Source organism: Opisthocomus hoazin, chromosome 2 (assembly GCF_030867145.1).
Source record: "Opisthocomus hoazin isolate bOpiHoa1 chromosome 2, bOpiHoa1.hap1, whole genome shotgun sequence".
NCBI lineage: Eukaryota > Metazoa > Chordata > Aves > Opisthocomiformes > Opisthocomidae > Opisthocomus > Opisthocomus hoazin.
In genome coordinates, this window is record NC_134415.1 from 25,204,244 (window position 1) to 25,218,239 (window position 13,996).

A 13,996-nucleotide genomic window follows, 5' to 3' on the forward strand; every position below is an offset into this window, starting at 1 on the left:
TTTATTCTGTTCCAGGTTCTTAGGTTCATAACCTACAAAGTATTATGAAAAACAAGGATAAATTCATGCTTAGTGCCCATGAAGTCTTCTGTTGTTGATGTCAGCTTACACCGAAATTATTCTGGATGCTCATCTGCAAGGAAAATAATTTTCTGCAAAATTCTGAATTCTTTTGCTAAATTAATCTCTCTTTGCGTACATGTTTTAGAATTCAAATACATTATTAGTGATGCTTAGTAAGAGCAGTTAATTTTTTAAGGAGTGGTTCTTGAATAGGATAATCTCACCAGAAGAAGTTCAGGCTTACTAGGAATAAGCACTTTATATTTTTATGAAGTTCAGGGGCTGTTTCTTTGCATAACTTTTTTCCCGAAGCAGATCACTTATGGTAAAATCAGCATGCTTCTGCGATGCATGTTTTTCCCATAAACTTGAAGTCCCTTTACAGCATATGCTGATGCTTCTGAGAAACAAGGCTCTGTCTTGAATACAGAGCCAAACCAAGTTTTAACTTCTCATATATAAGGTTTATGATGCAGGCCAGGCCTCTAAAGCTGAGTGCAATTTTGCGTTAGGTATTCTAGCTATATGATTTTACTAAAAATGTAGCTTTAATCTTGTGTGCATGTATTTGTATATCAAAGGAAACTACAAAGCAAAGTCTTAACTCTGTCTTCATCTTGTCTTGGCAGTCTTTGTGGATTGCATCGGAGCTGTACAGGTTCACCCAGTTAGGCATCTCTCCCCGTTTTTGTACTAATTATCTCTTTAATTCTCAGCAGTAGCAAGTACAGTCTGACTTGCTGCAGCAAACTCCAGTGAGAAGCATTATTCAGCTCCCAGGAGATTCTTTTCTGGAAGTCGTATTTTATTTTTTCTTTTGAATATTAGTTTAAAAGGAAAATGTGGCTCTTAAAATTTCTCAGCCATACCAGAGAAGGTTGGAAGGCATTCAGGCCCAGAATTCAATAACAGCCTCCATACTTGTGCAAAGAATTATTTCAGTATTTGCTTGCTAGCAATTTTTACTATTTTTAATCAGGTGTCTCATCAACTTTTAGCAGGCTTCTACTCGCAGAATGAAATCAACTTACGGAAGACTTTAACAAATATGTGTATTTTTCTTCTCTTTTGGTCTGTTCAGTTTGCATTCAGCTTAGGTTTTTGAGATTCACACCAGGCGATATGGAAATTGCTTTTAACTGATACCTGAAATTCTCTGGTGATCAGATTTCATATTTCAGAAAAGACTTCTAATTTCCTCATCAATATTACAATATTTTATGACAAGAATAATGATATGGTAGGAATATAATAATATATTGACTATTGTAATGCAATGTATATTCTATGATATACATTGTATTTTAATACCATATTTGCAATAAAAATCTATAATTAAGCTTTATAGTCTTTTCTGAAATGTTGGTCTGTCTCAAAAAACAGATGAGTCTATCATTAGACATCTGCAAAGCTGCAGCAATTTTCAGAAGCAGAAAATGCCACACAGTGTTTCTATGCTGAAATAATCATAGCGAAACTTCTGTTTTTGAAAAGTACATCTATCAAGGAAATAGATCTGATCTTAGATTTGCTTGCACAGCACTTTGCAAGAGAGGGCATGGATCAGTTGGGCAGGCACTAACCTGGACCATGAAGAGCTCTCCTCAGCCTCTCCTGGGGCACTCTGAGCAAGCAGCTCTGCTTCTCCGCATTGGGATCTGACGGAGGGATTCCCATCCTGCGTGGGATCAGAGGGGCCCTGTTGCTCTGCTTACTCAAATAGTCATGGGAGTACTGCATGAAAAGTACTCAGCAGCGAGCAAATACATCTCAACTCACCAATGTGACATCAAGAGTAGATATTTCAAACTTTCTGTTCCAGCCTTTAAAAAGCAAACTGATTTGGGAAAATATTCTTCCTGATTTTTTTTTTTTTCTCCAGTTCCAAACCATTGACTGCTACTGATGGATCACATAAGTAGGTCTACACTAACAGCTGCTGCAAATTACAGTATTACTGAGAGGAAAACAATCCGTAAAATTTTAGCTTAGTCTGCTAATGTAAGTATAAAGTAGGAATGAAAAAAATTAAGCAAGTAAAGACATATTAAATTTAAAAAATCTAGTCCAGCTCTTTTTCCATTTACTTGCCAAGACTGGAAGACTGATTTCATGTTGTTTTTTGTGCACTAGCCACTTGGGACACTGTCACCTAATCTTCTCCATGAACCTCCTGAAACCTGGCTGACAAGGATCTCCATCCCCAGGGACTCACATCACGAAATGGTTGTGCAGAGAGGTGTCAGTGAACACGGGTTCATTTTTTAAATGCAAACCACATTTCTAGCGCCTCAGTTTCAAGACTAGCCAACGTCTTCAATGTAAGTACCAGACAGTAATAAAAAGAGATAAGTCTGATGTTGATTAACTAGAGGTTTTGTTGTGAAATAAGGCATGAGATTTAATGATTCTGAGTAGCCAGGCAGTGTTGAGTTCAAGAAATTCCTTCACTGATTGTTTCACTAAGAGGGAAAATGAAGTATAGAGAAGGCCAGGTTGCATGATACGATGGCTTACATCATTAAATATATTATTAAGTGATATATAGTATATTATGTGATGCAGTTCCAGATTTATAAAATGGATCCTGAAACTCACTGGAAACTGGTAACACTCGATACTTTGTACATCTGGTTATCTGCAGAGTTGTTGAATTATGACCATGGGAACTTACTTTTAGGTATTCCTTTTTTGTTGTCGCTTTTTGGTTTGTTTTTTGTTTGGTAAATCTTGACCCCTGTATGTGAAGTTTTCTGGAGCATTCACAGATTATAGATATTTTCCCAATACGTTAATATTTCTGAGGGCTATATTTTGCCAGTGGATGCACTGATTAACTATGCCTGTGGGATACCCTATGGCCTTACTTTGGTACAAAGGCAATAGAGGTAAAATCATCAGACGTAAACTGGTAAGACAGCAGTGAAAGAGAACAAGTAGAAAGCAACAAAAGCATGAGAAGTGTCAGTGGGGAACAGAGTCACGGTCTGAAGGAAGAAATGCACCCGTTTCTGTGGCAGCAACACTTCATCTGCTTTATGGACAGTGTTGTGCTGCAGAAGAAAGGAGGGCTGGAGAGAGTGTGAGAGCTGACCTGGGAAGGTCTGAAGTCTGAAGTGAGGTGGGAGCCATCAGCAGAGCAACATCAATCTCTGCTGACTGGGGCCGCAGCTCTGAAGCCTCCCTTGACTTTGCAGTTCTGCAAAGATATCTGTTGGAATAATTTAACAGAAGCACAGGTTTATTTTAAAAAACTATCTGGAAATAAGAACAGCCAGAATCTGAAAGTCCCTTGCACAAAGAACGAATGTTTTTTTCTTCAGGCCTTGCTCTTGTAAGGTCAAAACTGAGGACCTGTAATACAAATATGCTAGTGACACTGCTCCATATGGCTTGATCCCAGTTCCCTGAGATCGCTGACAACTTCTTTTGTGTTAACTTAAATGGACTTTGGATAGGACCTGGTAATAATTAGAGTACAAAATGTCTGGCACTCTCAGGAAAACAGGTGGATGAATCCATAACTAAGCAAAAAATGAACTTATGCATATTTATTGTAGACAGCTGCAGGCAAAATCCCAGTGTTTCAACCCTACACAGCCTTTGTTATGTGCCTGCATTCCTTTGCACTAGCCACCTGTTATTTATCGGTTGCACCACACCAGCATTGCCATATGAGGAAGCATTGGCCGTGATTGATGTGGACACCATCCCCGGCCCATGGCCTTGCCCAGGGGACTCCCAGGGAAGTCAGGGACATCCAGTGTGAGAAAGGACTACAGGCTGGCTGCTGAGTGTAGCCCTTGAGTTGGATCTTATTTGGAATAAATACCTGTGGCTCTTCATCGCTTCTTTGAAAAGAAGGACAAATTTGCATAGAAAGGACAAATTTGCCTAGAAAAGCAAAGATAGCAAGAAAAGCAAAGATACCAAATCTGGTACCACACCCTCCACCCGTGAATATGCTTTTCCAACCTTTCTTGGACCAAATAAAACTATCAGTTGAGTGATTAATGAAACCTGGCTTAATATTATTTATCAAAAACATTTCAGAGATAAGGAGATTCTGTGATTAACTACATGAAAAAGAAGCAAGGCGTGTGTGTAGCACACACTAGGCACATAAGAATAATGTTCATGAAAAAAAACCTGCCTTAGCAATACTGTGTTGTCAATGCATTTCATGATCTGCTCTGCTTTGCGGCTCTGGAAAGGACTAGGCCTGCTTCCAATAAAAATGAGAGGCAAACCTTCATTTACTCCAAGAGCAGTAGGCTCAAGCTTTAAAAGACTCCTTTTGTTTCACCCACACTTACTGATATATGGCTGAATAACTCTAGAATATTTGGGAAATAGTCTTGCATATTTTCAGTAGCTCCTTTATACATTCTTAATTTACCGCCTACTCCCACTAAATCCACTGACATCAACCGCAGTCTTTTGTTGTTGGCTTCAGAAGGTTTTGCATTAGGCCCTATAATTTCACTTGAAAAATATAATTAAGGATGAAATCCTGATTTCTTTGAAGTCAATGACAAAACTTGAATTTTATTTCAGTATTAATGCCAGTGATTGCAAAGATAACCTTCCACTAGGAATCCAACTCAATTTATATAATTATATTTTCATGTATGTAGTGACTAATGTTTCCCCATTATTGTTTAAAAGAGTTTTCAAAGTCTATACAGCTACGTTTGCTTGCTTCCAGAAGCGAGAAATATTTAAGAAAAACTTCCTAGGACACTGTATGTCTTAATGAGATTATTTTTTACTTTCACTGTTTAAAATCAGCTCTGTCTTTTTTTCTGCTGTTTTTTTTCTTCTTTTCCTGAATCTGCCAGGGTAATGCTGAGATGGCCGTCAGTTGTCAAGATGATCTGAATCAGAGGCTGGTAAACACAGATGGAGTTTCACATACCAGGCACTGAGCATTGTAGACAGGCAAAAAAAAAAATCAGGAAAAGATTTTAATGTCCACCTCCTAATCTGTGTTAGCTTAATTTATTTCTCTAGGTGTTTGTATGTACTGGAAAACCATCATGACTTAGCATATGCCCTTTCACTGTTTACATAAATGACTTAGTAAAAGACATTTCTTCACTGTCTTCAAACATTGAAACTCCTATTTCTCACTACAGCTCTACCTGTTGCTGGTGGGATACGTAGTACAAGATTAGAATGATACCATGGGAATCTTAAAGCTTCTTATTCTTCCTTCCCTCCTTCTAAGGGATCATGATTGAACTGACAAATACATACCAGGTATAAATTTCCAGTATCTGTCTGTTTTTATTTATATGAGCTGTAATTCTCGTAGACCTTTTGGTAGTATTGTTCTGGGAAGAAGAGGGCTTCTCTTCCTCTGTTGGTTGTCAAATCATGTTTTTCTATCTTCTTTCATAAGAGTACTTTATTCCTCACCAAGCGCTACCAGTCAAAATCTAAGATATATTTTTAAACCCCGTAGAGTTTGGTTTTAACGGGACAATTTTTCATTGAGAATAGTGTTGAATTAGAGCAAGAAGTTGCATAAAATCATAGAATCATTAAGGTTGGAAAAGACCTCTAAGATCATCAAGTCCAACCATCAGCCCAACACCACCATGCCTACTAAACCATGTCCTGAAGTGCCACGTCTACACGTTTTCTGAACACCTCCAGAGAATGGTGGCTCAGCCACCTCCCTGGGCAGCCTATTCCAATGCAAAGACACATACACGATTCTGCAAGGGAAATGAACCACAAAAATGTGCCTTTCTAACACTAGAGATGAAGCATTTGCCTCTTTTTATTGCACATTAGCTGTGTCATTTTGAAAATAAAATAGAGCTACAGCACTCTGCATCTGCTGCTGGACAACATAGGTCAATCACAGGTATGTGGTGTCATACTGAACCCTCCTCAGTACCTTCTGTGAACACTCCAGATGCCTTGGGTGCATCTAGGAGAGAGGGTAACAGGTTAGTAATAGGCATTTCTCTGCAAACTGCCTCTTGCCTCCCTGACATCACTGTCATGGAAGCCAAAGTCTTGGATTTATGCATTCATAGGAAAGCCACCACCTTTACTTTAAAAAATGGAATAAAGTACCTCACATCCATTATGCATTAGGGGTTTCTGGGCAGGAAGCTATTGCTGGATAATTGGTGCTTTATAAATTCACACATTCTGTTGCTGTACCATATCCTCCCTTTGTAGTGAAGCCGTAAGTACGAAATCTCCATAAGCATTTTTCATGACAAGATCATCTGTCTAGATGTAATAACAGCTTTCTTCTTGGCCATATCTTATATATTTAACATTTTCCTACAGCTCTCACTCCCAAGATTTCCTTTTAAATATAAATTGTCTCTCAAATCCTCCTAAACATTGCTGTTATTGTTAATCTTGTATTAAGGCAAGTCAGTCTATGATGAAAAAAGTGCTAAAAAATTATAGAGAGACAGGTAATGTTACCTGCCATGCAAAAATGTTACCTGGCAGAAAAAGCTGAGGAGATAATGGTTAGATAAAAATCCCTCTTCCTCTTTTGCCATTGTAATGCCTTAATCACATCAATGGATTCCCTGCAACAGCCACCCTGACAGCAACCTGATCTTTATTCCTAATCCACAGCAGAAAGTCTGGCTGAACAATAGATCCCTTGTGCTTCCTCCAAAAAGACAAATAGATGGGAACACCGTCAGATCTGCTGTGCCAGTTAACATGAAATAGGATTAAAAATCACTGGAACCTGGATCCACTTCTGGCTCGTGCAAATCTAGGCATATTCCAGCAGCACGGAGTGTCAAACACAAGCTATGTGTTTATTTGTACTTACAGTGTAGTTCTCCTTTTCCTCATAGACTATGAATGTATGGATTGTTCTAATTATCTATGAAGAACACATTTTGCAAGAACTATTTCTATGCTAGCAAAATAACGGCAGTTATTATTTAAACAATGCAATCTGGAGTTTTAATCTGGATGCGCCAGTCACACCATTAATTTCTGTTTCATGATTCATTGCGTACAGTTCTTGGAATTATTTTTTATTTCAGTGGTCTTTTAAAATGTCCCTTTATTATTATTTTAAAGTCTAACATTTGGATTTGGTGAGCTTCCTAGAAAATAAACTTCAGTCCTGCTCGCTTCCATGCTGGCATCCTTTGGAGAATGCAGTGTTCTCTCCGGCGAGCCCTTGGAGAGCGGTGTAATGTTTTTAGCACGACAGCGTGTTTTCCTTTTCCTGTGCTCTGCTTGTCAACAGTACATTACCTTTGACTTTCCATGTCTCCAAACTGCTCCTCAAGCAGATTGTGTATACAATTTAGTGCTCTCCCCTCTTTCTATTTTTCCGCTTGTTGTGCGGAGGAGGTAACAAATCCTTCCCTCACCATGAAATGCCTCTCTTGCCAGTCACAGTCTTTAATGGTGTTCCTCGTAGCCCAAAAGGGCTACTAGTGTCCCTGAGAGGCAATGGAGTTAATTATTATGTTCGGCTCAGACTCTTGTCCTTTTCCATGCAGTCATCCCGCGTTTTCAGTTCACCGCAGGTACCGGAGGTGGACCCCGTGCAGGCAGACCCCCAGTGAAGATGGACACCTGCGTACCAGCTCCCGGGGGCACTTTCCCAGCAGTGCTAGCCCGACACCCGGCTCCTGACCCAGGACACTGCTTTGTCTCAGCCTACCCCCTAGTCTCTGCTCATCTGTGATTACAAAGCCTCACATATTCTCTTTATTAATTTCTACAACATTTGCTCTTTCAAGATGAGAAGTCTTGCAAAGAAATGCTTTTAGCAGGATGTTTTCAGAAAGAGAATCCAAAAAGGATGTGAATATAAATTAGGCAAATTTGATTACTGTTTGGAAAGCACGTTTTGGTACAGTTTGTGGCTGTTCTTATCCAGCAGTGCCGTGCACAGACGGAGGGAAATCATATGTATTTACAGAGGGAGAAAAGGATTTGGCTCTCTCCAGTGCCTTCAACTGAGTCTTAGGTACATTAGCTAACTAGAGTATATTAAATTCCTATCGAAAATTATTTCAAAAGCTCTCTGTGGACCATAACTGCCACTTCCTCACCATTTCACAGGCTGCTGAGTTGTGCCGCAGACGGGAGGTCCCCTTCCATCACTGCCTGCAGAGGCAGAGGTGGTGGTGGCAGTGGAGGTCCCCACAGCGCCCTGGGGCTCCCCTCTGCCAGAGGGCCCACAGAGCCAGGGGCTCTCCCGTGCTTCCCCAGATGCCCTCGTGTTGCTCATCCTCAGACTACAGGCGGGCTGTGGCAAGGCTGTACCAGGTCTCCATCATGCCCATCATCGCTGGAGCCCTTGGGCTCTGGGGCCAAAATGTGCACCTGAGAATCCTGGTGTCAGCAGGCAAAGCAGCTGAGATGAGAAGCACACTTCCCACCCCTCCAACCCATAGCTTTTATAAATAGATTTTGCTCATATTCCAAAGCTGAATTGTGCCCTGTTTTTTCTTCCACCCAACCCCTGATGCCCGCGCAGTCACAGGTCTCTCAAGGCTGAACCTTCAGGACATGGAGCCTGCAGCCTCTAGACCCCACCATTTCACAGAGAATTCAGCTCCCTCACAAGAGACATGCAAACAGAGGAAATGGTCCTTATTCCTTCTCTTTGCAGCGCGCACACGCTCCAGAGCAGCCAGACTGTGGCCTTCTGGTTTTCATTATGACTAAACACTGGAAGTGTGGTGTGCATTTTCCAGAAGGGGCATGTTGTGTGTTTAATTTATGAAAGTAAAGGAGAGAGGAAGAGTCTTCTAGATTCCTTCTGGTTCAGCGTTTTCTATAAATGCAAGAAGTAGGGTAATACTGTGCCATGTCTTCCAGTGATTATTAGCCAGATGTCTGTGTATATGCTGTTAAAAAGTATAATGTTATAAAAAAGACATGTGGCACTGTTCTTTTTATAATGTGGTTGTGTACAGAAGTCTTATTAATGTTTCTTGTTAAGAAGGACATATACCTAGAGGAAAAAAAGCTGCATTATGTGGATGCTATTTCAGTTCTGAAACCTAGATATTTTTAGCATCTTCATTTTTGGAATAACTTCTACCGTAGCTGTACGAAACTTAGAGATACACAATACGTGCAGAGAATGCATGAAAAGACGTATTTTACTTCAACTATGCATATGTACTGGGCTGCGTAGTACAGCGTGTGTATTGGGAACTGGCTTAGAGCTGAGACTTGGCAGTATGCAGGTGTCCACGGGACAGATAAATGAGCAGTTTGCACTGACGAACCCTGCTCTGCGCCTACAGAATTGTAACAAGACCTCACTTGTTGAAAAAAACTCAGGAGAAACATAGGATGTCATAAACCTGATTCTTTTCTACTTTGTGCAAGTGTAAATCAGGAGTAAGGTTTTTTTGATCCATTGAGGTGAAGTTCTAAATTGAAGCAATGGGCTGTCTTTGTCTGATAAGTGAAAACTCCTGTCTGCTCTGTGCAAGCTTTTCGCAGAGCAGAGGCAGTACACCTTGGCATGTGGGGCTTCTGCTGGGAGGTAATGCTTGAGCAAGCACGAGAAGCACCGGCAAAAAATTAATAAATAAAACTCCACCTTTAATTACTGATGGTGAAGATAACATCTTCCTTCCTTTAGCTGGAGCTGCTGTGGCCCAGGATTTGATCCTTTCTTTATGGGACATGGGCAGCATCCCAAACTACATGGCAGAGTCACTTCCTGAGGAAAGTTTTCTTCCCTAAGAAGGGCCAGAATTTATGCGTGTGAACAGCATGCCCCCTCAGCACAACAGGGACTGAAGCAGATGCACCAGCCTATGCATTCAAAAGTCGAAAGGCAGATCACAAAAATCACTAGAATGGTCAAAAATCATGAGATAGAAAAATACTAGCTGTGCAATTCTTTTCATTTGCTTTGGATTGTTAGAAGTTTTCGATTTTGTTTCAACTTTTCTCTGTAAGCCCAGGGGCAAATTAATTTTTAGAGGAAACCTATAGGACTCTGGAAACCAGAGCTTAAAAACAAACCCAACAGGCCTTCAAATGGTAAGGGTTAGAAATTTTACACTCAAAATATTGCACGAGTAGCCAGGAAGGACTAGTTTATTAAAATTAGAATGAAAACAGAGGACATCAAATTAATTCCAGAACTTGATACTGCTGACATGATGAGGGAAGGTAAAGGACAATATAACTTACTAATACGATGCATATGTTTGCAGTGAATCTATTGTAATGATGGGAGGTTGCCAAAGACTTTAAAAAGCATACGCATACACAAAAAGCCCTTCTACAAGAGGCGAGCTAAGCATCTCACTGCAAATTCTGGAACTAATCATGAAGACTGTATTTCTTTCTTCCCTAATCTCATAGTGAAGTAGATTGGGTGTTAGCTTGGGAAGGAAAGCCTTACTGCCACCATGAAATAGTCTTAGGCTTCCCTTAGTACTTTACCTCACTCTTCCCCTTTCATTGAAGGAGCCATAGATACAGACAATATTTTTTCTTTCTCCTTCTTTCTTCCTGCGCCTTTGTTCTTAAGATTTTGCATGCACATTTCAGGATGTTCAAGGTATGTTTTGTAACTAGGGGGGAAAGCTCATGAATGCTGAGTACAGAGGCCAAGGAGCAGCAGGGCAGATATTGATGAGAGTCTGTAATCTCTGCTGTGTTTTGGAGGATAGGAGGGATAGGCCAGTTGTTGTGTCCAAGTGGCCTTCCCTCTAGTTCGTGCTCCCATGAATCCTATCTGCTCGTCATTGTAATGAGGAAAGCAATTAAATATGTTCAAGTCGGGGTGCTGATGTTCTTCAAAGCAAAGCGACCATGCACACCTAGAGGTGGGGGCTTCCCCTGTGCCAGTGTCACCTCTGGGGGCACAGCCGAACCTGCGCCAGCTACACCAGAGTCTGAGTCGCGCCGCAGCGAGCTGATGGCACCAAGCGTCACTCACCAGGTATCATAAGGGTACACAGGAGCAGAAGATGCTGGCTTTGAGGAGCGGGATAGCCTTGTATTCACTCCTCTGGGAATAACCGATGGTGCTTCCCAACTAACAGGGCTTTGCTGGAGGTAGCCCGGGTACCTCAGGAGGGTGCCGCCCTGAGCACCCCGCAGCCCCTGCACGGGGCTGCTGCAGCCACTGTTTTCCCATTTACGAGCAGCCTATGGATGGCTCCGCAGGATCCCAGATCTTCTCCTCAGGCGAGAGGAGCTTTAGAGAGAGCAGAAAAGAAACATATTTTCACAGCATGGAGGAAAAGAGAAAGATGAGGAGTGTGGCACTAAAGAAGGAAGAAAATCTTAAGGGGGAAAAAGAAAAGTTGGCAGCAGGGAAAGCCAAGTCCAAGTACTAGCCTGTGGGTTGCGCGAATTATCTGTGCAATTAAGATAATAGCTTCCAGGGCAGTTACTGTGGAAGAAGTCCCATAAGACTGCAAGAGAAATCGTTAAAAAAAAATTCCAACTACAGAAGAGAAAAACAAAATGATACACAGATGAGAGATCCCATTTTGTATTCTTCAACAAACCATGCTCTAGAATATGTGATGATTTTTTATGTCTTCAGTATTTTTCTTTCCACTTCTAATTGAGAGTTTTCTCTCCGCTTTTTTTTTTTTTGTTTCCTTTTGGTTCTGTGTGCATAAATCATCATGGCTGGCACCTTCTTTTTGACCTCGTCTGCACTAAGAAGTCTCATGCAAAGTAGTTCATGATATGGTGGCAACATCTGAACCATATTTCACATGAGTGCTCGTATATCATTGTTTGCAACACTGTAAGTGCACGATTGCTGGAGACAAGTACAAATTACCCTGCTGGAAGGATAGCTGGTGAGATTTATGTCATATTGTTGCCTGTTCTTCCAATAGGAAGTTCTCTTTACTCTAGAAGTATGAGCCCTCTGTTAAGCAATGTACTACATGGCCAGACATACAAAGTCTAGCCTCTCTGTCTTTATGGTGCAATACCAAAATATGCTACAATACCTGACATAGCTCCAACTGAACCAGCTCCAGAACTGGGAACAGTTTAGCTGCATCAGCACAGTGGTATGCCCAGGCTAATTAAATAGGGCAGAGGCTGCACTGATACAGCTGTATTGTTCCTGAAACCAAGATACTATCTCAGCAAAGAGCTGCACTGTGCAACACAGATAGGCTCTTTAAGACGGATGAGAGATCTACGGAGACACCCTTCAAGATTCAGAGATGAGCACCAATGTAAGAGTTTTCATCTTACCTACCTGTTTTAAATATTGGCACAATGCTAAATGATTTTCGTCTCTCTTCCCGGGTTTTCCCCTACATTCCAAGAGCTGCTGAAGAAAAACAAAAACCCACAACCAAAACTGACTCAAGGAGGGAGCTCCGAAAAGTCCTCAGCCAGTCCTTGTAAAATTCTTGAATAGAAATTGTCCAAGCCTTCCCACTACTATCAGACATTCTTGCTTGTTTATTGTTGTTGAAAATTTGGCCACTTCCTTGAAGTTGACCATTTTTTCCAATACATGCATTGAACGACTTCGTCCTTTCGCTCTTAATCGTTTAAAGATCTCTTCTCACTGTTCTTAACTGTGCTGGCCTTAAATTTTTTGCTTCCCTTTTCAAGTTTTTACAATGCTTTGTAAAATGCATTTCCGATGCATATTTCTATCACAAAATTCATTTATCCTTCCATGGGCTAGTTTTAAAATTTCGAGGCTGCTTTCTGCATTCTCTGTGCTGACTCTGCTTGAGTCTTCCAGCTATGCAGAATGTTTCCCAGTTCTTTTCCCTTCGACAGTCATGGCTTGCTGGCCATTTTCTGCCTTCTGCCATATGAAGAGTAAGTTCATCCTCTTCCACGTCCTAGTTGTAAATGATGGAGCCTCCCAGCCGATTTCTTGTTGGTCAGTTCTTTCTACATTGAACTGAAGAAAGTGATGCTTCCTGAATGCATTTGGTCAAGACCCCCTCAGTTTTTGTGTTGGTCTCGGGTAGTGTTGGAGCTTTCCTGTGGATCCGGGCTCAGCAGGCTTAGCAGAACTGCCAGGAACTGACTTCAGGGAAGAAAACATGCTAGGCCAAAAGCACTGTTACTGGCTGTTGTATGACTGCATATAGAGGTTGCTTGGGAAATATTTCAAGCAAATTAAAATACCTGTAGAACTTTCTTATTTGTTGCATCTGTTGATAAGAGAACAAGGGATCATTAAAGACTGTATAGCCTCACTCTCTGTCCTCCCACAGACAGTGGCCAATAGCAGATCCTGGGCAGAAGCTGAAGAACTGCCATGGAGTATCTCTCCCAACTCCAGAAAAGTTTGGCTTGGAGTCTTCCTGTCCTAGAGGTAATGTTTTTGATTTTCCAGCCCCAGATGTTTACTTACATATCTTAATCCACCCACTTTATGAAATCATGTCATCCTTTAGGAACTGTAGTGCCCTGTGACACGGAGTTCCACAGCTCAGCCAGGCACTGTGTAAAACATTTATGTAGAGAAGGGCTGAAAATGTGCCAGTCAGTTCAGTATTCTATGTGGCTTCCCTCCTGAGCTCTACTGTGTCGCTAAAATGTAGACAAGACAAATACAGAAACATCATCATCTTGAGTGGAGGGATCTGCAAGTTAAACCAGTGAGAAGAACATACAAATATAGATGCCTGTTCATGAAGCCTTGAAAATTTTCTAATGAATTTACGATATTTTACAAAGAGCTGAAGAACCCTTCTTGAGATGGCAGTTCATGCCTTGACAAGGCATGGAAAGAGATGAGGAGTTGTTGGAAACATCTACATGGTGTGCAGGGCAGTATAGTCCAGAGCCTCAGCTATTGCAGAACCTCTTCAGTTGGCGAATGGTTTGGTTGAAACATAAAATGAGACACCAGAGTGCTATCCAAAATAGCTGATATTTCTAATAGATCTAGTTAGCATCAGTAACTGTACATCATTAAGGACTGTCAGGAGGTACA